Genomic DNA, 27,795 nt, shown 5'->3' on the forward strand with positions numbered 1-27,795 from the left:
GAACAAGTAAAAATAATTTATATACATTCTCAAATTGCTTTCCATGATGATTATGTTGGTTTAGGTTCCCACAAAGGATATTTCTCACTCACTCATTTAACAAACACATACTGATCACTTACTTTGTGTTGGACATTGTTCTAGGCATTAGGAATACAACAATGAACACAACAGTCACCAAATGCAGCTCTCACGGAGCTCATGCTCTAGTTGGGAAGAAAGAGAGAATAAACAGGATCAAAAAGTAAAATATATAGATAGACATAACAGCTAAGGAGAAGCAGCAAAGAAGTGGGAAGTAGAGCAATGAGGGTGGGACCTAACGATTCTAGATTGAGTACTCAGGGAAAGCCTCAAAGAGAAAGTGACATTTCAATAAAAATATCACTGAGCTACTGATAGGTTAGGTAAGAAGAGAATCAAGAATTCATCAATGGATTTAGTAATGCAATGGTCTTTGTTGACCTTAATATGGTCATTTTCAGTGGGCTGATAGGAATCAGAGCATGGACAAGGGTCAAAGAGATCATTAGGCCTGCAACTACTTAAGTACTTAAACTAATGGGGAAAAAGACAACTAATCCAGATCAGGAAACTAGAGAGTGGTCTAGGATCAAAGCCCTACCTCAGAATAAACTTTGTTAGTTTGGCTGAATGTCTTCTGTGTGTCATATACCCAATGTAATTTTGTCAGTCTGGCACTTTACTTTAAAATACATAAATAGGGCATATAAATTACACTGGGGAGGGAGAGGAAGGTTACCTATCTTTGGAAGTATCTTCACTCAGAATCTGCATTCAGTGGTAGCTATACAAGTGCTTCAAATTCATCAAAATCTACCCTTAGCACATCCATTAATTAGCATAAGGTAAGTTAGTAATAATTTTCATTGATAAAATGAATGTGTTCAAGAAATGTGATTAGCTAGAAAGATTTTGCAACACCCCCTTACACCAACAAGTATAGAAGAATTCCAGTTAGCCCAGTAGCCTACTTGAAATAGGACTTTAAGCTAGGACCTCAATTTATGTGCATCCTTGTTTTATGGAGGACTCTGATTCTCTAAATCCAGACGAGAAAGTTGACTGAGCTTGGCTTCAGAATACTGTTAGATTTACCTGGGAGTGAAACTCTTATGCAACGTGCTTGCCTGAAAGCCCGAAGGCCTCCTGTATCTTCTTCTCCCTAAGTTACTATTTCAACCTCATTCCTGGAGGACTGCAGATACTTGTGAGCAGGCAAAAATGAAGTTAGAGGGCACGGATGTTAGGTCAGGGCCCATCTGCCTCAGCAAAAAAAAAAAAAAAGAGGAGGATTGGCATCGGATGTTAGCTCAGGGCTGATCTTCCTCCGCAAAAAAAGAAGTTAGAGTGTTTCCTAAATCTCCAAAATATGCACAGCAGTTGTATCATCTTCTAAGAGGTTCGTACACCATCCCGTGGTGAGTGGGATAACCTGGATGCCATAGAAGCCTCCAAGTCTTTGAGAAGAATCTGAATAAAGCCTTACTCTGCCTATGTAAGCTCTTCTGTGTGAATCCCCGGGGAGTCACTTCCTGGATGTGTGAGCATGTGGAAATCTTCAAGAAGATGGTGACCACTTGACCAGCCTGCACATCTTCCCTGGGCGATTACCCCATGAGAGACTCATTGTCAAGAATGGCAAGAGGCCTCTGGTTTGGGTCTTCTCAGTGGGGAAGCCTCCTGGCCTGGAGGATTTTCTTTGAGGTTCTACCCCCGGCCTAGAGGCTTCAGCCCCCTGGACCAGAGGCTTCTCCTTTAGCTTCTGCCAACCCTAGGGAAACTGTTTAGCCATTCTCCAAGCCTCTTCCAATCATGAACCAAGTAGAAGGAATAAAGCTTCTCCATTTCTCCAAACAGTTTAAGCTCAGTGTTTTCCTTTATTTTATTTTGTTTTCCATTTACTTGTTTCTGAAAGAAAAAATTCAAAATATTGAATATGCTCCAAATAAACGTTTGACAGAGACGAGGAGTTCAATGCAAGACTACAGAAGAGATATTCTCATTGGTTGAGAGATGAGAGAAATCTTCATAGAGAATTTGAGGAATGTTGTAATGGTAAGCAAATTTCAATATTCAGGCATTGATTTTTCCCCATAAATATGTGGGTAGATTTTCCTAAGTATCCCTTATAACAAACCTGATTGCTATTGGAATATTCTAGGACAGTTTATCTGCAGAGTCCCTGGTCAAATTTCCAATATCTTTAATAGTCATTTACCTCCTGCTCCTAGTACAAGATTATCTGACTCTATAAAGATGAATTTATTCCTTAAATATTTGAACTATTCTAAAAGTAATTATGAAATGACACATTGGAATCAGGCATAAGTGGGTTCTACCAATTCTACCATTTTTAGGCTATGCAATCATGAGCATATGATTTAATCTTTGCAGCTCATTCCCATCATTTGTAAGATAGATATGATAATATCTTTCTTGCAGTGCTATTATGAGAATTAAATAGAATAGTATATGTGAAGTGTTTAGCAGAGTGCCTGGCACATAATAAGTACTGGATGAATGGCACCTAATATTGCTACTAAAGTGGCAATATTTTCTTGCCAGGATAAGTGTATAAAAACTGCAATTCTCAGAATTCATGCTTTGGCACTTCCAGTCTCCACTCCTTCTTACAACTGAATTTTCATACATGATTGGACTGTATCACCTCTTATCCACAGCCAAACTGCATTACAGGGAAAAGTATGAATGAACATCCAGACAGTGATAAAATTGCTCTACATTCCTCAGAAAGCGACTTGCTTGAAGTAAGAGGATGGCTTTACTTCTAGTTAGTAAATTGATTCAGTATCTTAGAAGCAATGGTTTATAGTAGGAGTAGATAGAAAGCCACGCTCTTCCTGTATAACCAAACTCTCAGTGACCTATCTGAGCTTTGTTAATAAAAATTCCTTCTAGGATACGGTAATTTTTTTACATTTTATCTTAATAACTTATATTGTTTTCATTTTGTTTTTCTTTCTATATTCTGGTTGGTTTTTGTTTTGTTGTTATTGTTTGTCTGTTTTTGTCTTTTTTGTTTGTTTCACATTGCTTTTTTCTATGCAGAGTCTCACTAACTGCCTGACAACTTTCTTGTTGACCCAGAAATCCGTTGAGCATGCTTTAATGTCTTCATATAAGAAAAGTGATCAGAAATAATATCAAATATATCATAAAGTTGATGTAGAAATGCTATATCAGCATATATTCTCCATATATTAATATTTTTAAAAAGAATTAACAATTTCTATGGACTCAGTTTATTACTAAATTACCTTAATTGATTCCCCTTTCACAAGATTCTGAAAGACCACTTAAGGGTCAATTTGATAACATGCTTCTAGCATCACCTCTGTCCCGCTGGACTGCACCGTTTTCACTCACACGTCTCAGATTGTTCATTCACACGGCATCTCAAGAGAAAGCATCACCGCAACTAGACAGAGACACTACAATAAGTATCTGTAAAGTACTGAGGGAGGACAGGCCTAAAAATGTTGCAATCGTATGTTGCTCCTGAAAGACCGTGAGACTCCTCAGGAAAGAGCTCTGCAAGTAAATGAGCTAACAACTAACACATCCTCCCTAAGAAACTGAACAGAGCCCGTGCAGAACAGTTCAAGACACATCACTGAGCAGCTTATACATGAACACACTCGGCAGTGAAATAAAGCAGTCAATAAATGGCAAGCTTTGCAAACCATTTTTCATGATTTCTTCAACATGCATGTACTAAAAATCAACTACTTGCAAGGTCTTTCAGGGACACAAAAAGTAATAGACGTGGCCTAGCCTTCCAGTGATCTTAACCTTGATCGAAGTAGATATCAAAAATACTCACAGAAAAAGAACACAAACAAAATATTGAATGTGTTGCCAAATAAATGTTTGATGGACACAAGGAGACAAGGAGTTCAATGTAAGACTATAGAAGAGATATTCCCATTGGTTGAGAGATGAGAGAAATCTTCATAGAGAATTTAAGGAATATTGCAAAGGTAAGTAAATTCCAAAATTATGATGCAAAAGATGACAAGTATTCCTTGACAAAGTCTGTTCAAAGAAACAGAAGAAAGTAAGCAGTGAGTTCACACGTCTAGTTACAGTGGAAATTTCAAGTAAAAGAATTACTCAGAGGAAAGTTTGAACTACTTTGTAGAGGATTTAAGTAAAAAATAAGATAGTCTTCTAAATCTATTTTAATTGAAAAAAACAAGTGTTCAGTATCTTAAGAAAAATCCTTCTTATACAAACACACACACACACACACACACACACACCTGAATGATGGCAGAATATGCAGTAGAGGAGACATTCAGTCCCTTGTCTTACTCTCTTCAGATTTCTGAATCTTACTGTCACAAGTCCTGCATCCTCAATAAAACCTTCCCTTGACAGTCAAACTCAGAGCCATTTCTTCCTTCCTTTCAAATTCTGTGTCACTTGGTATCTTTATCCCCCATTTGGCCAATTCTATTTGACCTTATTTTGCCCTTTATCTTTTTATGAATATTATCTTCTTAGCCAAATTTTAATATATGTTGAAAGCAGGTACCATGTCTCGTATTTTTTATGTCTTATACTTATTCATTTATTAATCTAATATTTCTAGTATTAGTGCCTCTGGGTTATTAGAAAGGTCACTTTATATACTCTGGTGGAAAAAAGGGGAATAAAAAACACTACATCTTCGTTATCTACTAAACAAAGTGAATTGAAGAATAAAAATATATAGGTTTGTTTCCCCCCCAGCCATATAAATGCTTTTAAAATAAGCATTCTTTAAATGTTGTCTCCCAGCTTCTTTAGACTAAAGGATACAAACACATTTTAGAGCTAGTATTTAAATTTAATAGACCACAGCTTTATAATTACTTTGGAGTGGGCCGGGGAATAATTATGCCACCATTTGGTGAATTTTCTTCTCAGATGACATCACCCTGAGTATTCAACCTCAGGGGGCTTTTAATATAGGGTAGTTATCTCAAGTTTCTATGATAGTTAATCATAGAAACTTTATTAAAACAGATTAGACACCAATGTAAATTGGTTGGAATATCAAAAATTTCTGGACTTAGCATTGGCTGAAGAGCTATAAAACAATTTCATATGAATATCAATTATAAAAATATGCCACATTTATTTTACTACTATTGGGAGTTAGGGGACGTATTAAATAAATTTATTTTTCCTTGACCCAGATAAGACCTATTGTGTAATAAACACAAGGATCATGTAGATGGAGACCAAAATATCTTTATTTTTTAAAAACATTTTTTAAAGAAAACTTTGAACACAAAGTTAATGGGAATAATACAATGAACCCCCATACCCCAACATCCAGCTTCAATGTTCATCAATTCTTGGCCCCATTAGTTTCATCTAAACACCCCCATCCACTTTCCCACCTCCTATTGGATTACTTTGAAGAAAATCCCAGACTTAGTAACATTTCATCCATAAATATTTAAGTATATATCAATAAAAAATAAGGAATATTTTTAACATAAGCATGATATCATTATCATACCTAAACAAAAAATTAACAATAATCCCTTAATATCTGTGGTAGGGAGCCATCTAAGATGACCCCCAATGATCCTTACCTCCTGGTACCCAAGGCTCTGTTGTAATACTTCCCCTTGAGTGTGAACTAAAACTATTAATGAATAGAATACTGCAAAAGTGATGGACTGTCGCTGAGATTAGGTTACAAAGACACTGCAGATTTCATCTTGCAAATCCTCTTGCTCTTTCTTACCATCTCTTGTTCTCTCTCAACTTCTTTCTCTCTCTCTCTCTCTCTCTCTCTCTTTCTCTTTCTGAGCCTTCATCCGTAGGAAGCAGGCTCTCTTGTTGTGAGTAGTCCTATGGAGATGCCTATGTAGCAAGGAACTGATAACTTTGGCCATCAGGCAGATTGGAGCTGAGGCCTGCCAACAGCGACATGAGTGAACTTGAAAGCCGATCTTCCTCCAGTCAAGCTCTGAGATAACTGCAGCCCCAGAGGACACTGTAACTGCAGCCTTACGAGAGACCTTGGGACAGAGGCACCCAGATAAGTCATGCCCAGATTCCTGACCCACAGAAACTGTGAGATAATAAATGTTTGTTATTTTAAGCCACTAAGTTCTGGGGTAATTTGCTACATGGCCATAGACAACTAGTACAACATCATTAAATATTCAGTCAGTGTTCAAATTCTTTCATTGTCGTATATATGATTTCTATAGTTGGTTTGTTTGAATCAAGATCAAACAAGGTTATTACATTGCATTTAGTTATGTCATTCTTATCATTAGATTCCTCTTCCCTCATTTTTCTTTGCCATTTTTCACTTTTCTTACTGATAAAGCTGAAATTGAAGACCATGACATGGTGTGGAGAAAATAGGCTGGTCAGCTCTTCCTACTACCTTGATCCAGACCTAAAAACAGCTGTCTGGGGGGAAAGTTTAGATTTCCTGAGCAAGTACGCTTGCCCAGAGTCCTATCTCTACCTGGTCTGGCATAGACATTGCAGAGAAAGACCAATAGTCCCAGTGGATAGGGATAAATTATCAGCTATAATAAGATCACTTTTAGACTGAAATGAAATGTGAAGGCACACAATCAAATGTTTCATTTCTTTATATTAAAGTTACTACAGACATCATTTAAAAATTATCTTATTACTCTTGAATAGATAAAACTTCAAGTAAAGAATGTTTCTCACTGTAGCTGCAAGAAGACTTGTTTCTTCAACATTAAACAGACTGACAAGGTGCCTGCCCTCAGTAAGTTTACAGTCTACTGGGAAAGTTAATCAAACAATCACACACATGCACCTGCACACACGCACAAGCACAGAGTGTGAGAGACACGTGAATAAAAAAATACATGAAAAAACTGGTGAAGTGCATTGAAAGATAAAGGAGGTTGCTGTGAAAACATAACATACAAAACTCTTAGTCCAAAGTGTTAGAGACGGCTTCCCTAAAGACAGAGCATTTGAAACAATGTGATAAAAATGAAGATATTGTAATGACTATGTTACAGGTATTGGTTTTTATACTTAAATCAATGAGAAGATAGTGAAGACTTGTACGTAAGAGAAAGGCGTGATAGGACTTGGGTTCAAAGAGAATGGAGAATGGTTTCGAGAGGAGCAAGCATGGAAGTGCTTGGCTCAATATCTCTGTCTTTGCCACTATCCCTCTGATCTCACTATCCACATAGATGACACTTCCAGTACCCTGGCCACTCAGTTCCTTGACTATCTTCTCCAGTGATCTCCTCATTCACCCTGCCTCAACCACCTCTGGTCTTACTACAGACCTTTTCATTATCAACCACTGCCCTCCATCCATAATCTCAGTTTCAAGCATCTCACTCTCTGGCCATCACCGTCTAACCTTTCCAACTCATTTCCTCTACTAACCATATTAGGTTCCTATGGCTGCTCTAACAAATTACCACAAAATTTGTGGCTTAAAACAACACAAGTTTATTATCTTACAATTCTATTTTATAATCTCTTCATAATTAAGTGTGAAATGGGACTCACTAGCTAAAATCGAGATGACAGCAGAGCCCTCACCATACTTAACCCATCAGCAAAATTTGGAGTAGTTGATCACTTCCTTCTTGTTGAAACACTTTCTTCACTTGGTTTCTGGGACACCACTCTCTCTTAGGAGTCTCCTCCTCCCTTATGGTTATGTCTTCTCAGTTTTCATTACTGGGCCTTCTTCATCTTTCTAAGCTCAAACACTGAAGTATTCTAGGACCCAGTTCTTATCTTCTCCTCTATCTAATCTCACTGCTCAAGTGATCTTATCCTGCTCATGGTTTTAATGACCACTATACTGTATGCTTTTGGGTATCACTGTACCTCCACTAGAATGTGTGTCATTCTAGATGTGGTATAGTGTCATGGGTAAAAATTACAAGGTCCAGGAACAAGTTTCCTGGGTTCAAGCCCCTGCTCTGCCACTTAGTAGCAATGTGGCCTTGAGCAAGTTAATACACTGTGCCTCAATGTCCTCATCTGTAAAATGGGGCTAATAATAGTGGGCTCACAGGGATATTGTGAGGACTAAATGAGTGAATAACATTTAAAGTGCTTAGAACAGTGCCCAGCATATTGTAATGCTCAGCAAATGCCACGTATTATTATTAAACATCCACTTGACTTTTTCAAGTCTAAAATCCAGATTTTCCCCCAATAACCTAGTCTTTCTACAATCTTGTCTATCTCAGTACATATCAGTAAATATCAATCCCATCCTCTAGATGCTTAGGGAGAAAAACTGAGAGTCATTCTTATTTCTTTCCCTTATACCTACAGCCAACCCTATCAGCAAAGTTTCAGTTCTACCTTCAAAACACATCTGGAATCTTATAGCTCCTCCCCATTTCTATTAATAATAATTAGTCTAAGTCTAAGTCTTAATCTAAGGTGATTATCTCTCATCTTATTTATTTCGTTAGCCTGATAACTGGTCTCACTGCCATTCACTCCCTTAAAATTAGTTTTCAGCACAGAAGCCAGACTGACTATATTAAGTTGTAAGTAAAATACATCTTATCTTCCCAAAACCTCCAGCAGTTTTACATTCACTCAGCGTACAAGCCAAGGCCCTTACAACGGCCTCAAGGCTGTATATGATTCTGCCCCAGGCTCCATCTCGGTTCCTAACTCCTATTACTTACTCCGTTACTCACTCCACTCTGACCACACTGGTCTCCATGATGTTCCTCAGATACTCCAAGTATAGTCCCACTGAAGAGCATCTCACCAACCAAAAGCCTCTTATTTGTGAGGCTCCATACTTCCCTTACCTTACTTTATCTTCTCCTTAGCACTTACTGCTATTTGGCATATTACATATTTATTTATCAGTTCTCACCTCCTCCAAATCAACTGTCAACTTCGCGAGGACAAAGAGTTTGTTTTATCTAATATTGTACTTCCAGTACCTAAAACTGTGTCCAGCACATGGCAATCAGTGAATGAATCAATGAATCAATGAATTAATGAATGAATCAATGTGCCTTTGTTAATGTGCCTTTGGGACATCCAAAATACTCCCATGTTTGAGCTTAGAAAGATGAAGAGGGCCCAGTAACGAAAACTGAGAAGGCATAACCATAAGGTAGGAGGAGACTCCTGAGAGAGAGTGGTGTCCTAGAAAGCAAGTAAAGAAAGTATTTCAACAAGGAGGAAGTGATCAACTACTCCAAATGAATGATTTTATGTCTTATATATCAGTTGAATAATATTGACATTCAAGGAACTCAGGAAGACTCCAAAAAGAACATTTGGATTAAAAATAATTGGTTTGGCGCTGGATATGTTGAGTTTTAATGTTAATGTGCCTTTGGGACACCCAGATGAGCACTAGATACATGTGTCTGAAGTCCAGAAGAAAAACCAAGATGTAGATGTAAGTGTAAGGTGATCTACGGAGAAATAATAACTGAAATCATACAAGATGGATGAAATCCCCAAGGGATAGTATGCAGAAAGAATAGAGAGGAGCATCTAGTGGAAACATGAAGAACTCCAACATAGAGGTGAAACAATGAAAGGAGAATTCCACAGCAAGAGGAAAGAGAAGTAAAGGAAGAGAGGTAAGGGGCAGCACAGAGTGAGCAAATGACTCTAAACTATTTGTTTGAGGTTTGCTGGAAAGGAAATGTTGTTATAGGGAATGATAGAGGCAATACTGGAGAGGGCCAGGACCCAGAGATTTTGTGTGACTTGTTAGGCAGACCAGAGTGTAGAGTGGGAGCCCTGAAGGCTCTAAGATGAAAAACATAGTCATGCTGAGCAAATGGATTAAGGGCCAGGCTTTGAAAAGCAGCCCTTAATGTGTAATGACATCACATAGTGAAGGCCACCTCTTTGGCTTTCAGCATTTTTTATCTTTGAAAGCTCAATAAAAATATTTTTGGCAAAGACTTCTATGTGTCTATCCTCATTAAAATGCTTCAGAAACACTGGGAGAAATTACTCAAAAGAATGTATTTTGGTGGAATTACACAGAGTTTAAAGAGTTTACTATCAGGACTTCTCAATCTTTCCATAATGACTGAAATTTCTCTATCTTCAATCATCTAAAAGGAGTTATTTCACAGTATATGAACCAAATGAATGGCTAACTACAACCTATTTGGTTTTTCTCCCTCCAATTGACCCTGATGGCTTTGGGAATAAATGCTATGATTCCTCAGGCTTTCAGAAGGAAAGTGGATTTTTAAGCACTTTGTGTCTCACAAGAAATTTACATAGGAATATGGAAGAAAAATCAATCAGAGGAGAGGGTCACCTGTCACCCATCAGGAATTAAAGATGACTTATATATGCAAGAGCAAGCAGGGGGCATTGTTTATAATGAAAGCAGCACCAGAATACAAAGTGGCAAATACCATTGACACAGCTTTAAACCACTTACAGCATTGATTCAATCCATAAATATTTTATTCAACAAAATGATTCCTCAATCACTGTAGTTTTCTTTAAACATAAATTTCATGGTCTCTTAAGTTTAGACTTGATCCAGTGAGCACTCGGAAGGGTTTTCCCGCAGACATCTGGCTAGCTCTCTCACTTCCTTGAGATATTATCTCAAGTTACCTCTCAGGTGGGCTTTCTCTGACAACCCCACGTAAAATTGCAATCCCTCTATCATTTTGTCACTTCAACTATTATTTATTTATTTACTTACTGTCTTTGCTCCCCACTCTACCCCATCTGAAATGTGACATCTTTGAAAGCAAAAACTTTGTTTTGTTTTGTCATAGATATATTCCCAATGCTTGATACATAGTAGAGATACAAGAAATATTGTATGTATGTTTGTTTGTTTGTTTGCTTTGTTGTTTGTTTATATGAATGAATGAAACAGACTTATTTGAAGGAGAAGCTATGGACAAATTAATTGCATACTGCTTTTTACAACTACCTGAGGTTTATAGCTGTTCCAGAGAAATGATGCAATACAGAAGAAAAATATGGAGGAAAGTTTACAGATAAAGATTTAAGAGGCTTGACTATTCATCCTAGCTCTACCATTTCCTAACTATACAACTTGTGTAAATTCTTAATCTTTTAAGCATCAAGTTTTTCATTTATCAGTGCCAACCACTCATTCCTCCAGAAGACCAGCAGTAAAAGCTGTTGACAAAGTAAAGCTAACTTTATTAGATTCAACTGCAGTAGAAGAGACGATCACAAAATCTTGGTAATGTCTCTGATCTGAGAAGTTAAAGAAGAGAGACTATTTATAGGATTTTAGGGCCCAGGCTGGTGGTGTTAGTGCAAGTCTTTCAAGGATTGAGATGGGGCAGAATTTATGACATAATACTTTTGGATTGGTCAGCCCAGTGAGGTGAAAGTCTTGAAGGGATTCTTGATGAGCAAACTGACAGTCTTGATAAATACTGGTTTAGTTGGTTCATAATTTTATCTTCTTAGATTAAGTATATTCTGGAATAAGCAGCTAAATTGCGTTTCATTTATTCTCAATATTGGGAAAGTAAAGTATGCCTGTATCCAGTATTTTTTAACACAAGGACAAGAAATTGCATTGGTTTCAGTCCTCAAATATGAGGGCGATAATCCCTTCCCAGCTTGCAGAGTGATAAGGATCAAATCAGATAATGTGTTTCAAAAGTTATAGAAAACTGCTATTATTATAAAGCTCAATACAATAAATATTTATTGAACTCTTACCATGTACAAGAAATAGTATTATCCCCTGAAATTATATTGAGACAAATAAGACGTGATCATTATCTTCAGGGAGTTTACAGTCTGGTCAGTTGGTTAAAACCAAGAACACAAGTAACTGAACAAAAGTCAGAGGAAGGTATGTGCCATAAGAAAGTTACAAAAAAAGTGCTACAAACGTTTAAATAAGAGACCTATGTTTGATAGTGATTCAAGAACAGATTTGTGTAAGAGGAAGCATTTGAGATAAGCTTTGAAGAGAGGATCTTGCTGGTTGCGGATGGAAGCAGTGGAGATGAGTTCATGCCAGACAGAAGAAACAGCCTGAACAAAAGCATGTGACAAGTAAAGGAATTGATTGCATTGAAAAGCATTCTATGGTCCAAGAAATTTGGGAAAGCCAGTCAAAACTAAACAAGTTTCTTGATGGCATGTCATTGCAGGCTCTCATTTGTGAATATGCATTGTCTTCCAAGAAGAACACACAGTATGTACTCTTCCTGAACTTTGTAATCACGGAACAGCCTCCTGCCCTATTCTGGAGTATCTAGTTGGACTTGTTGCTACCAAACACATTCTAGTTAACATGGGAATGGAGAGAAGTAAGAAAGTCGGGGTAGAGTATGGGGAGGGGCAAGGGTAGGGAACAGCAAATAGTTCTGTTTTCCTGGAGCTAAAAAAGTTCTTGGAGTCCAAAGACAAAAAAATTCTCTAGCACTACAGTGGAGAATATGTATTTAATTTAGTAGCAGTGGGGGAAACTATCAACAGAGTAAGCAGACATTATGATTGAACAACACTTTACCTCGATCAGTTTGTCAGCATTATGTAAGATACACTAGGACAGGGAGAAAAAGGAATCAGGAGGGCAGGCTTCAGCGTTCCACAGCACAAATACAAATTATGGAGAGACGTATCTAGGAGGGTGGCAGTAACTATAGAAATGAGATTCAAGAAACAATGAGGTAAAATCTACAGAATATGGCATATGATAGGATAGAACAAGTCGAGTGTAAGTCACAGGTGATATTGGGCTGTTGAGCTTGGTTCCTGGTACAATCCCGGTGCCGGTGAGAGTCAGGAAATCAGGAAAATCTTTGGAGATAGATGGTTAGAAAAGTAGAATACAGTGATTTTTTTGACAGTGATTTTTTAATTCTACTTCTTTTAAAAAGAACTCTTTGTGTACGTAATATTAACACTTCTATATGCATCTGTGTAAGGACAGTACTTTCAAGAAATTTCATTTTTCCAGAACATAAAAGTTTCATGATTGGGGCCGGCCCAGTGGTACAAGCGGTTAAGTGCACGCGCTCCGCTGCGGCCACCCGGGGTTCGTTGGTTCGGATCCCAGGTGCGCACCAACACACTGCTTGGCAAGCCATGCTGTGGCAGCGTCCCATATAAAGTGGAGGAAGATAGGCACGGATGTTAGCCCAGGGCCAGTCTTCCTTAGCAAAAAGAGGAGGATTGGCAGATGTTAGCTCAGGGCCGACCTTCCTCACAAAAAAAAAAAAAAAAGAGTTTCATGATTTTTAACTTTCTGTGAGAAATCTGATGCTATTAAAACATATTTTATAAGTTAATAAAATATTCATTATATTTTCCTTTATGCAAACGTATGTCATAGTTATACCTTCTACGTATTAGAAATTACCTTTAAAATGTGTCAAAGCAAATACTTGTCATAATTTATTCAAACTAATGCTCTATTTTTGAAAGGAAAGTTTCAAATTAGCAGACGCATACTTTGCTCAGATAATTAGCACTGTGTAAATAACTAAGTATTAGACTGATTAAGAAAGAGAATAAGACTGTAACTTGAGAAAAAATAGCTTCTCAAGTGTGTGCTAAAGTCAATACTGTAAAGGAAGTTTTAAATTCTGCCCAAATTGCACAGACATTCTCTCCAAATTGTCTTGCCTTAAAAATCATCCATTAATTCAGCCTAAAATGTCTTCATTTCATTTACATAACACAGCCTTGTCACAGTATGAAGTTACCTAAAATAGTTATTATGTCTTTGGGCAAAAATAGGCAGACAGCATTGGCGAGAAAAGCATGTGAGTGCTTAGATCCCCTACAGAGACAGAGATTATATGTCTGGTTTTCTAAATACCAGAACCAAGATTGGATTAAAACCGTGCCATTGAAAGACTCCCAAATGTAGCTGGGTGCTATCCAATATTCTTGCTTCCTAAATGTACCTGATCCCTGAGAGGAAGGATGGAGGGAGATGGGGAAATATGATTTTACTTTTCTGCATTCATTATTGAGGAGGCAAGCTTGTCTGCGTAGATGGCACAAGGAAATGAAATACTCTTTCCATGGTTATGATTTGGGAAGTTTTCTGTAACCTTGGGAAAGGTCTTCTGTCTCATCACAACCATCTATAAAAATCTTATTTGGAGGTTTGTTTAACTGGTAAATTAAGCAATTACTGAAGTGATAAATAAAAGGTGCCAGACAAGTATGATGTATTTTCCTTTTTATTTCCATTTTGAAACCACAGTGAAGCAGTATTAGAAGATCTCTCCATCCTGCTAATCACCGGGAAGATGAACTACCTATAGATCAATTTAGTACAGAGAGTACAGAAGAGAAGAGGAGAACCTCCAGAAAGGAATTAAAGATACACGCTTTTTAAAAGTAGATGGGAACAGAGAGTAAAGGGGGAGGGGGATAAAGATAAAGTGGTTATGCACATAATGACCAGTTTCTGAAAAAAATAGGTAAAGCACAGTATGATGTTGTAATGATAGATACAAGACATTAGGCATTTGTCAAAAGCCATAGAACTTTACAGCACAAAGAGTGACAATGTAGGCAAATATTTTTTAAACAATCATTTGGGAGATCTCGGTATCTCAGGAAGGAAGGCAGACTGTGACAAGAGAATCTAAATGTAGTACAAACGTACAAAACAACCTAACTGAAGAGGATGGGGGGAAAGGTGCTGATCTAAATAACTTTGGAAAGGAATGGAGTCTACAAGACTAAAGGCAAAAAGAACTACACATAAGAGTTTTAGTCAGTTGATAACGGTATTTCCAACGGAATTATGGGTTAATAATTCTGATACTATTATACACGTAAACTGGAATGGAACAATTAAGTAAGGTTTCTCACTGTTGGAGTATGAGTTTACAGAGATGCAAGGCTAAAAGGCTGAAATGAACCATGTGGTCATAGATTAGAGTTGAAGACATCAGTATGAACTCACATTTGGCTTAACATAGAGATGGTTTCATATAGAAATATTTATAGATATGTGTATATACATGGATCAATATATACACATATATTTTTACTTTGTCATCTGAGAGGGCCTAAAAGAAACAACACTGTAATAGCAATGAGTACACGTAGCACCCAGATCTGCGTTTCTAATACCATTCTCCAACAAAGGAACCAGGATCCTTGGAGAAATGGCTGATTCTAGGACTGGAACAGGAAGTATGCAAGATGAGCCTTGTACATCTCATAGTGCCAGAAATTAAGGAAGTGCTCACACACACGCACGCACACACACACACACACACAAAGATGGAGTATGTTAAAAGAGTATAGCAGGCAACTGAGAGAGGTCCCAATGGCCAAATGTGGAACAATTTCAACAATAAAATAAATTAATTAGGATTATAATTAATACTAAAGTATAAAATAAATATCTGTGAGTCAGTGGTAATATGAATGAATAAATGAGTAAATGAATAAATGGGGGAGACAAGACAAATATTCTTACAGAAGAATTCCAAATATTCAACGTAGATACTCTGCCCTCAAGCAGCCCAACTTCCACTCCTTAGATATGGGCTGTACATAGTCACTCCCTCTTAAAGCGTACAGGGAAGGATGAAAAGAAGAGAAACTTTATGGTGGAGAAACTTGACAAACACTACCTACTTTCTAATTATTCATAGTGTAAAATGCAAGCTTAGGATGGTGAATTCTCAAGCAGTCAATATGATTTTCTTCCTTCCCACCTACCTATCCTTTGTCAACCACATGCTCCATCCATATTAAACTACTCACGATTCACATTAATACATTTATGTATTCTCCAAATAAATAATAATCATATCTATTACATTTCAGGTACTGTAGTAAGCACTGGGAAAACAAAGATAGATTTTTTTAAAAAGCTATAATCATCCTGAAAGAGAACTTACCAGCTGCTAGGGAGAATCAGATGATATAAAACAAATATGTACAATTAAGTGTTATAGTCTTGATGACAGGTGATGTAAAGAAGAAAATGGCTATTTGTTCATTTATCTATCAATCAACAAAACATTTATCAACTTCCTACTATGAGTAAAACACCATGCTGGCCCCTTGAGATACAATGTTGAACAAGATAGACATAGTTTCTGCCTTCATAGAGCCTGCAGACTAAGAGGTAAGGAGAGGAGTGAGGATTGGAGTTGAACAAATACACACACACACACACACACACTCATAATACTAGAGCTTGAGAAGTACCACAAAGAAAACAATAGGAGTGCTACGACAGAAAATATTAAAAAAGACTTACTTAGACTGAAGGTGTCGAGGAAAATTCTGTGAGAAAATGATATTGAACTGAGATCTGAAATACGAGTAGAAATTAGTGAGGCAGGAAGTAAGAAAGAGCATGTGTGAATTCTCTGAGATGAAAAAGAACACAGTTCACTCAGAGAACTAAAAGGATGCCCATGTGACTGGAGCACAGTGATGCTTGTAGAGGCTACAAGTACAGACAGGGTCTAAATTCTGCAAGACTGTGTCAAAGAGCTTGTGTATGGGAAGCAATTGAACTGTACTTGATCTGATAAAAATTTTTTGTCTGTGTGTGAGGAAGACCAGCCCTGAGCTAACACCCGATGCCAATCCTCCTCTTTTTTGCTGAGGAAGATTGGCCATGGGCTAACATCTGTTCCCATCTTCCTCTGCTTTATATGGGACGCTGCCTCAGCATGGTTTGACAAGCAGTGCATTGGTGCACGCCCGGGATCTGAACCTGCGAATCCTCGGGCCTCCGAAGAGGAGCTAGCGCACTTAACGGCTGCGCCACCAGGCCGGCCCCTGATGAACATTTTTTAAAAACTCACTTTGACCGTCACATGGAGAATGGATGGTAGTGGTCAGGGGATGGGCATGGTTAAGACAGAAAGAAGAACCTCAGTTTCCTACTGCTGTGATGATAATGATTTGGACCTAGTGCCAAAGCAATGGAGTTGGATGGATGCTAGATTTATTTTTAAAGTAGAATTAAGCAGTACTTGGTGATAGACTGTTTCTAAAAGGGTAGCGAAGTTGTAAGAGGATCACCAAAGTCTCATTTGATTTTTTTATCTTAAACATTATGTAGGTGCATGCCAATGAACAAGAAATTAGTTCGTGCAAAAACAGAGGGGTATTAAATTATATGTCTTAAAGTGTGAGGAATGGGGGAACATTACAAGCACTTATTTTCATTCATTCTGCTGAAGTCGGTATTATTGACTGAAAGTTACTATGTGCTAGGTGTGCAGCTAAGTACTGAAGGTACAATTGTGAGCAAACCAGACCATCACTGTCCTCATGAACATACAGTTCAGTGAGAACAGAGCTATCAATCAAATAATCAAAAAGAAATAGCATGAAATTTTTTGACATGCTAGGAAGGAATAGTACATGGAGCCAAGAGAATCTATACAAAGAGAACTGATTTATTAGAATAAGGAGAAGGGAAAGTATCCCTAAAAAGGTAAAATTTGAGCTGAAATCTGGGAAATAGATAGGACTTCCGGTTAAGAGGTTATGAAGGTGCAGGCAGCATTTTAGGCAGCCTTCAGGTTAAGGAAAATGGCATATTCAAATAACTAAAAGGCAGGGCCAGCCCCGTGGCATAGTGGTTAAGTAGTGGTTCAGTTTGACACGCTCTGCTTTGGTGGCCTGGGTTCGTGAGTTTGGATCCCAGGCGCAAACCTACACCACTTGTTGGCCATGCTGTGGCAGTGACCCACATATAAAGTGGAGGAAGATTGGCACAGATATTAGCTCACGGCTAATCTTCCTCAGCAAAAATTAAATAAATAACTGAAAGGAAAATGACTCTGAAGAGTCAGGAAAAGAAGAGGAAGAGAGGCACAGGGTAAGGAGTAGGGTCATTTAGAGCGTTACAGGCAGTATCAACAGTTTGGATTTTGTCCTAAGAGCAGTAGAAACCATTCCAGGGTTTTAAGCAGACTGATTATATGAGGCTGTGCAGGAAAGCAAGGACCCCCTTAAGGAGGGACTTGCAATGCCATGTCAAGGAGCCAGCGATACGTTTTTGTACCTGAGCTATGAGCTATAGACTCTTAAAATTTCTAAATTTGCGTCTCTGCTAGAGCTCACCACATAGATTATAACCCTGGAAACCCATTTTTTTAATGCAAAAGATATGCCTTTACATAACATATATCTCTATTTTAAAAAGCTAAACAAGAGAATTTTACTCAAATACCAATGCATTGGATGGGTCACAGAAATACATACATAAATATCTCTTAAGATATGGATGTTTTTTCTCTCATTTATTTCTATGTTTTCTAGCAGTTTAATGTAACTACAGTCTTTAACTTTTATCATGGAATCTGAATTGTATGCTGTGTTCAAATGCATCAGAAAATTTAGGTATAGCTGCTGGTTGTGCTACTTTTTTTTTTTTTAGCACGAGGCAGCCTAGTCAGCATGTGCGATACGCAAAGATGAGAGAAGGGAAACTGACTTGTATATTCTGTTTTTCTGAGACATGGTAGCTGATAGGGAGCTGCAAATGAGTTCTGAAAAGGATACAGGTGTAGATTCATTCATTCAGTAAATATGAATTGAGAGCTTACTGAAGATTAGGCACTATACTAGATCCTAAGAGAAAAACAAGAAACAAGATGGTCCCTGCCTCCATGGGGCTTATGATCTCAGGCAGTGCTTTCCAAAGGATGCTCTGAAGACTCCAGCATCAGTATAACCTGGGGTGCCTGATAAACATACAAATTCTTGGGCCTAACCCCAGACCCAATAAACCAGAATCTCTAAGAATGGGACTCTAGAATTTGTACCTCAACAAGCTCCTGGAGTGATTTTTAAGCATGTTATTTTTGAAGACCATTTGTGTGATAATGAAGGACCTTCTTTATTAGACTAAGAAGTTTGTATTTTATCCTGAAGGTAATGAAGGAGACATTGAAGGATTTTAGGGACAATTGCATCAACCAGGAAAATCATATAAGACGGAATCTGACGATGACTTTAAGCAGGAAAGAAGATAAGAGTTCATTTGCTTAGTTCAGGAAAGATAATAAGGACCTGATTTAAGGTAGTAGCAGTTGATAGAAATGAGAATAAAAATATGAGAGCTATTAAGCCTATAAAATTGATGGAACTTGATCATATAGTGGAAAAAGAAAGGAGCAGGTTTGCAGAAAATGTTCACTTTTGCTCATTTGCTTTTGAGATATCTATGAGACATCCCACCAGAGGTCTCTGTAGAAGAATATACAAGTCTTTACCTCAGGGCTGGACACATAGATTTATATATTACTACCAACTAGATACTATTTGAAAACAACAAGGTAAAATAAAAACAAAAATTAAAGGTCAGGTAAGACAAATTCCAAAAGAGATAACTGGCAATGAAATGGCACCAAAGACAAGTCCTTCTAATTGCCTAATCCAATCATGTCTCTTAGGCTAGAACTATTTCAGTGCTCAGGAACCTCACAGGCATTGGTATACATGCCTTATTTTTCATATTAGGAGAGCAGCTTTTCATAGTCACCTTTATTTTTCTCTTGCAGTAACATTACAGAGAAGAAATCCAATAAGCATTTGCTGAACTTTGAATCCAGAAGTGTCAGAGACAAAAGTCTGAGGGGATATGTAGCTATATGGAGGTATTCTGTGTGTCATTTATGAAACCAGTGTTCATTAATAATACCACATATGTAACTCAACTATTCACTTACTTTGTCATATGGCGGGATAAGATTTAAATATGCTCACAGACAAGTTCTTTATTCCCAATTAAAACTTGCCCATGAGTTGAAGCCATTCCAAGCTTATCACCTCAGAAAAGAGCCTACATAGCCAGAAGCAGAGAGCAGAAAGCCAGTTTGTTGGCTTTTGAGTTTCTAAGTAGACTTTTGAAATTGAAGGAAGAAACAATAAATTAGAAAGCCAAAGAATTTTAATCTTAAGACCTACATTTTTGGAGAAAGAATAAGGCTTGTGTTCCAAAACTTTGATTTGAGATGTCAAATGCACATTTCTGAAGGAAAAAAGGTATAATGTTTAGTACATAAATAAACAATTGGAAACAGACTGGATTGTGTTAATGTAGGTTCATCAATTTTAACAAATGTACTACTCTGGTGGGGGATGTTGATAATAGGGGCCATTATGCATGTGTGAGGGCAAGAGGTATATGAGAAATCTCTGTACTTTCCCTTCAGTTTTGGGGTGAAACTTAAACTGCTCCCCCACCAAAATGAAGTCTTAATTTAAAAAAGAAGAAAGAAAAGGAAAAGACTGGATGAAAGTTCATGCTAACCCACTTCCAGAGTTTGATCAGGTCTGGGGGAGGAGGAGTATCTGAAAGAAGAGAAATGAATTCCTGGAGAGATGTCCCTACTCCCCAGCCCCTAATGTTAATTGTTGGCAAGGAGGTTGTGGGAACCAGGGGAGGTTGTACATGATGGAACCCACAGGTGACTTTTCTATCCAGATCCCTGGGCAATAGAAGGAAACATTTAGACAAATAAAGTTGAAGTGGATCCTCAAGTCTTCTGCAACCAAAGGAAAATTGGAGGAGCATCCAGAAGTTTCCTCTAACATCAAGACATGTTATAAAAGAGACTGGGGAAGGAGACCCTCCAGGCATCAATGTGCCCACTTGTCGAGACTAATGACCAGGAAGGTGGTGACATTGGTCAGCCTAAGAAAAACCACATAGTCCAAATGGAATCCTTTTAGAAAAGAAAAGGGATATGGTTCAAAGGGATAATAAACAGAACAAAAGAGTTATGTCCAGAATTGTATTGTGAACTTTATAAACAGGGACTAAGTCTTAAAACTCTTAGCATAGTGCTATAAGCTAGGTAGACAGTGATCAATCAATAACCAGGGAATGATAACAACCTACATAATATATGTTTTTAATCTTTAGAGAGTTTAATTGCTGTCATTGCTTAGAATTTCTATGAAAATCACATTCGTACCATGGAAAATTTGGTCCTCTACTACCTCTCTCAGAGAAAATACGATGCACGTGTTTACTTCATACTCCAGCTGTTCCGTGAATGCATCCACCATCATTCTACATTACCTAATTCCCCAGCCTGGAATATTCTTACACCAGATATCTGCAAGGCTCTCTTTCCTCAGAATTAGGTCTCTGATCCAATGTCACCTTATCAGAGAGGTTTTACCAGACAAGCTTATCTAAAAAGTAAACACGCATGTACACACACACACACACACACATACATTCACACACTTCCAAACAATTCTCATTCTCATTATTCTGCTTTATTTTCCTCTATAGCTCTCATTACTACCTGATATGGTATATATTTATTTGTTTATTATCTGTTTCCTGCCATTACAAGGTAAGCTCTGAAAGAGGAAATTTTGTCTGATCTACACAAAGCTATGTTCCCAATTCCTATAACAGTGCCTGGCACATAAGCATTCAATAAATATTTGGCAAATGAAGCAATAAAATTTTCAAAAGACAGCCAAGACTTTTCTGTATTAGAACTTAATTGTATAAAATTATTTCTTGAAATAAGTTGCATATCAGCTGGAGCTTTCTAATATTTTTCATTATACACGTTTTTATTGTTAATACTTTTGTTTTAATGGAATGTGACTTGCTATAGAAATCTTTTATATTAATTTTTCAGCACACCTGGAAATTGACCATTTCCTTATATCTGGGCTAATTGTATTATTTTCTGCACATAGTTATCTCAACAAATCCAGGTTGTGTAATAATTGTTGCATTAAAAAAAAAGTATCTTTCAAATTCAGGCTGCAAATAAAACAGGTACAGGCCTGTTAGAGCTATAGGGGGAAAAGCTAACAAATATAAATCCTATTGGTTCTTAACCAATTGGTATTTTTATCCACCTACTGGAAATCTTAGCCCCCATCTCCAGAAGCCCTTACCCCATACTATCAAAGAAGCCTATTTCTTGTGCATTTGTTTTTATAGTTATGTGTCCACCAGAGCACACAATGTCAGATCCTGTCCAATGCTGCTCATCATCCTCATAATTAATTCTCTTGATTGTCTTTGGTGGCACACTATACGCACACCTGAAAATGGGCTTTTCTCAGGCTCTGCTCTCCTTCATTAAACTCTATTTAAATTGGAGACTTACAAGCAGGAGAGTTGCCCAACCCGTTTGGCATATTCCTGGTTGACTTTTTCATATATTCTCTGAAGGACTTGCCAATATATTTCCCTTCAGAAGCCAAAGTCTCTCAAACTAATGGTCTCAAGCAATGGGCTCTGTCAGTTTTCGAGCCCTGTCATAAATCGTGGAAGGCAGTACACATAACTTCTTTGAAATAAGTGGTTGTAAAGGGGTGAAGCTGCAAGCTGTTATGTCCAAGGGAAGGTTTAATAATGTTGTATCACAGTTATTGTTTCTGAAAAAATGGAAGATTCTTCTTACTTTGGACTAGATACATTAAGGCCCTTCCTACATACCAACTAGATTCTAAGGTAGGGTAGAGAAGAAATATTTTTTAATACAATGCTGGGCTTATCGAAGGTAATGCAAACGTCCACACCTTTCCTACAACTCCAGCAGTAAAAATGAGCAAACAAAAAAAATTGAGCTGTGAATTCTGACATGGAGTGATGAATATTAAGCAAAAGAGAAAGATTCTCTGAAGGCAATACCCCTGCCAGGCCAGCTATTTGGAGACTGAGTGTTGGCCTAGCAGCCAGAGTGGTTGCTAAATCAAAGACTTCTCCCTTCAGTTCTGAACTCCAAATGGAAGCTAAAGTAATTAAAACTTGGTAGAACCTTTAGCTTCTGATAGAAGCAAATGCAAATCCTCTCTTGAAAATAAATTCCCTATTTATACCTTCAGGATTCCTGCAGAAAAAGGTCAAACATAAATGAGATCATAATCAAATGAGTTCTATCAAATACGAAAAATAACAAACCAGAATGAAAGGCAATCTGCAGAAATAACAAGCTTTAAATTTAGGAAACCCAAGGTTCTCAAATACTGCACTTATCAGCTTAGGATATAAGTTAATTATGTAGGAAAGTTTTAGAGAAATAAAAGGTGGACTCATGAAAATGAGCTAGCAATGAGGAATTTAAAAATGCCCAACCAGGGACATTAAAATAGAACATTTAGAATGAAGAGTCTAATTTTTGAAACAAAAAAACTTACTGGATGGTAAAATACAAAATAGGAATAGCTGATAAGAGAATTAATATACTTGCATTGTTCAGGAAGAATGGTTAGGATATTGATTAACTTCAGACTTTCTTTAGTATGTTATGCATGGTAAAATTTCAAAATGTCAACCAATAAAAGAATAGAAATAGAGGGAATAACTTAAACACTGAAGGAAGAAATGTAAATTTAGAAAAATTTAGAAAAACAAAAAAGTGCAGTCAAGTTTTCAAAATGCAAGAAAAGAGAAAAAGGAGTATCAAAAAGTGAGATGAAAAGGACAAAAATAAGATCATAAAAATAAATCAAAATATATCAATAATCACAATAAATTTAATATATGAAAAGTGTCAACTCAAAAAATCAATATTTTATTATTCATTTTTAAAAAATATATCTAGCATACAAGATATCCACTGCTTATCAGAGGCAATTAAAACACAAGGACATACATGGCTGAAAGTAAAAAAAATGAAGAAACCTTACATATAAAGCCATGGAAAATTTGAAAGAGATGGAATGGGGGGCCAGCCCTGCGGCTTAGCGGTTAAGTGCGCACGCTCTTCTACTGGTGGCCTGGGGTTCGGATCCCCGGCGCACACCAAAGCACCACTTGTCTGGCGAGGCAGCGTCCCACATACAGCAACTAGAAGGATGTGCAACTATGACATACAACTATCTACTGGGGCTTTGGGGAGAAAAAGGGAAAAAAAAAAAGGAGGAGGATTGGCAATAGATGTTAGCTCAGGGCCAATTTTCCTCAGCAAAAAGAGGAGGATTGGCATGGATGTTAGCTCAGGGCTGATCTTCCTCACAAAAAAAAAAAAAAGAGAGAGAGAGAGAGATGGAATAGTATATATTTGACAAATTCTAATAAAAACAAAGCTCATAGGCCAGCCCGGTGGCACAGCAGTTAAATGCACGCACTCCGCTGTGGTGGCCCGGGGTTTGCAGTTTTGGATCCCAGGCGCAGACCAACGCACAGCTTGTCAAGCCATGCTGTGGCAACGTCCCATATAAAGTAGAGGAAGATGGGCATGGATGTTAGCCCAAGGCCAATCTTTCTCAACAGAAAGAAGAAGATTAACAATGGTGGTTAGCTCAGGGCTGATCTTCCTCACAAAAAAACAAAACAAAACAAAGCTCAGTATCTATAGTAATATCAGAAAAAATAGAGACTTTAAAACTAAAGCATTGCTGGAATTAAGAGGATCACATCATTGTGATAAAAAGTCCAATTCACCAAGATGACATAATAATTTTTAATTTGTATGTACCTACTAACATGGTCTCAAAATATATTAAGCAAAAATTGATAAAACTCAATTGTCAAATGTATTCTTTTCTCAATGACTGGCAGGTTAAACAGGCCAAAAAATAGCAAAATATAGAATATTTGAAAAATCTCAGCCTTATTTAATAAACATTTATTAATCCCTTCACTCAACAATTAGAAGATGTACATATTTGTAAGGCACAAATACATTTATCAAAATTGACTGTGTAATACACCATAAAGAATGTCTAATGGTTTATGCCTACAAATGTTTTGACATATAGCTCATTGAGAAGTGAGTTCTGTGTCATATCTCCTTGATCTGGGAGTGGTTATAACTGCTTTGGCCAATGGAGTACAATGGAAATGACACTATGTGACTTTCAAGGCTAGGTTATAAAATGACATTCCAATTCCTCCTTATTTGCTGCTGGACCCCTGACCTCAGGATGAGAAGCTCAACTACCCTCAGGCCACCAAATTGGGGAGGTCAGCTGGGTGTTAGCCCTTTGGTCTACCATCCCAGCTGAGCCCAGTCTTTCAGTCGTCTTTGCCAAAGCACCAGATATGTGAATGAAACCATCTTGGACCCTCCAGACCACCCCATCCAGGGATGCCTCATGGAACAAAAGAATCACTCAGATCAGCACTGTCTAAAATTCTGGCCCACTAAATTCAGAGGTAACTGAAACGCTAAGTCTTAACATATTTTGAAGAGTGAAAATTATATAGACTACATTCTCTGATCTCAGTGCAATCGAGTTTGAGGTCAGTAACAGAAAGATAAATTGAATAATTCCCTTATTTTTAGAAAATTAAAACTAAATAACTGATGGAGAAAACAAAAAAAATCCAGGTGGAAATTTTAAAAATGCTTACTATTGTTCATTAATTAAAATTCTATATATGAAATATTGTGGGATAAACCAAAAGTGATAATTTGAGGAAAATGTATAGCCTTAAGTATTTACATTAGAAAAGATAAAAAATGAAAACGAAAAAAATTAGCTAAGTATATAATTTAAGAATTAAAAAAGAAACTTTAGAATAAATCCAAAAGCATCCTATACTTAGCTCAAAACTTTACAAACATTTAGGTAATCAGCCTTAATCACATAACCTGTACAATCTTCATTCCACAATTCAGTGTTAACCATCTTCAGCTAATCCTTTTATTATTTTCATAAAGTCCTGAATTAAAGATTTACTTTACGTTATTAAGGAGGGTTAACTGGGCCAGTTGGACCAAATTAACCATTGAGCCAAGGTTAAGCCCAAGTTAGGAGCTCCTGTGTAGAACACTGTGGTCATATTGCTGTCTGGATAATGTCTACCTAAGTGACATTAACTTTTTATGTTTACCACTTCCCTATTATTTTCTCCTCATTGTACAGTTATCTTCTAATGCTTCAGGTCTTTCCAAGAATCTGTAAAAGTTTTTTTTAAAACTACAATGATATTTAATACACGACACCAAAATTTATCTAGTTAACTCTTGCTGATTCATAGACAAAATAAAAATGTAAAGGATGATATTTTCTTAATATTTTTATACAGTATCCTCAAGAAATATGAGTAAAGAAATAAATACTACAACCCAATATGCTTTACCATATCCTCTATTAATCCACAGTATTTTTGAGAGTAAAAATTCATTTTTTACCATGGCAGTACACCTTCTCTCTGTGCTAAGAGTCTTTTACCTCGAGTGAACGACTCAGCACATCTTGTCCCTTTGGTATTGTCTATGGACAATGCTGTGCCTTCTTAAGTTAGTTCTTCGCCATTCTTCCCAGGTGCAAACTTTATTTCTTTCAATTACATAATAAGCTAGAGTTAAGCTCTGCATCCGATAGCAATCTTGCTTTAATACACACTAGCCGATGGTGAGAAAATGGATCAGTAAGGCAGCACAATTATTGTCAAGAGCTTCCTTTGGTAGATGTTATGTCGAGAAATAATTTTCATTATCGTTGTTATTTGTATGTTAAAATACATATTATTACAAGATTACATAAATATTACCAGATACTGGTGATTTTAAGACTAAATTTCCCATCTCATTGACAAATCAGGAATGAAAGTCAGGAATATGTTCAGTGATTATTTTACTCATCCCACAAGATTCCTATCTTCCCCATCTTTGGGGATAATCTGTAATTGTCACCTTGCTCAGCGCTTATTTCCTGCTTCTTAACCAACTCATAGTAATGATATTGAGGAATACTGAGCACTAGTAGCTACACGCAAGTATGGCTCTAAGTTTTACATATATTCACTCCTTTACTCCTCGTGATGTCACTATGAAGTGCTATTTTCATTCCCAATTTTCAAGTGGGGAAATAGAGGCACTGAAATGCTACAGTTAGTAATTGGTGGATTCAAATAAAGAGGCCAATCTTTTATGTACTTTATTCTACCAAGATAAAAAGAGAAAGAAGAAAGTTTCAGAGTTGTATGACAATGGCATTGTTAAGGTTGTGCAAACGAGTCAAGAGACTGGTTAGGAACACTTACATTCTCTTCCTCCCTCTCTCCTCTCCCCACATTCTCCCTACGCCTTTGCTTCCTTATTTGTTTCTAATGCTGAAAGAGCAGCCAGTGACTCCTCTTGAAATGGACTCTGTAACATTCAGGCAATCTGGACAACAAATAAACTCATGATGAGATCATGCAACCAAAGTTCCGCTGTCATTTTTCATGAGATTGAGTGTTTCTGCTTATCATTCAATCATCCAGTTTGCAGTGCTGAGCTAGACACCAAGAGAAAGAAAAAACAGATAAAAGGCATGGTTCTTACCAGCAAAAAGGCAAAAACAATTGGTTATGCCCAGCACATAGGCAGCAGAAAAATGACTAGAAATGTTTTCAAAGCAATGCCTAAATGGATACAAATGATCACCTTCTAAAGAGAGCAAAACCACACAAAAGAAACGTAAGATGAATTTCTTATCATAATGAAATGGCATCACAGAAGGAAGGTTTCCCGGAAAGTGGAGTTTAGAACTAGGCTTAAAGGTGGCAGGGGAGGAGGAGGGATAGTTACCAGCAACAGGCTGCTCCTCTCCTGACAGCTGTCCTGGCAGGATTGTCTCAGGTGTACGGTGCTCAGTGGGCTCCTAAAGTGTAATGCTTTACAATCCTGTTCTTGGATACCATTTTCCTCTCTGCCACATTGCCTGAGCACTTCACCCATTACAAATTTTCCATGGGCTGGAAAACAGAACTCTGCTTTCTGGAATGACAATTGTTAACAAACATGTTCCATCTCTAAAACACTTAAAATCTGGAGGATTCCTTCAGAGCAAAGCAGAGAAGTACAAGTGTCATTCATCTTCTGCCCCTGC

At 37.3% G+C, this 27,795-nt stretch overlaps 1 long non-coding RNA gene across 1 annotated transcript in view; it reads right to left on the bottom strand.

The window, feature by feature from the left end:
- Positions 1-514: 514 nt before the first annotated feature.
- The window catches only part of LOC131394773 (uncharacterized), a 256,592-nt gene continuing 229,311 nt past the window's right edge, over positions 515-27,795 (bottom strand). The window contains exon 3 of the long non-coding RNA XR_009216231.1: positions 515-1,932. This is a non-coding gene — a long non-coding RNA (uncharacterized LOC131394773). The remainder of the gene's footprint in view (positions 1,933-27,795) is intronic.

Source organism: Diceros bicornis, chromosome 3 (genome assembly GCF_020826845.1).
Source record: "Diceros bicornis minor isolate mBicDic1 chromosome 3, mDicBic1.mat.cur, whole genome shotgun sequence".
Classification (NCBI taxonomy): Eukaryota; Metazoa; Chordata; class Mammalia; order Perissodactyla; family Rhinocerotidae; genus Diceros; species Diceros bicornis.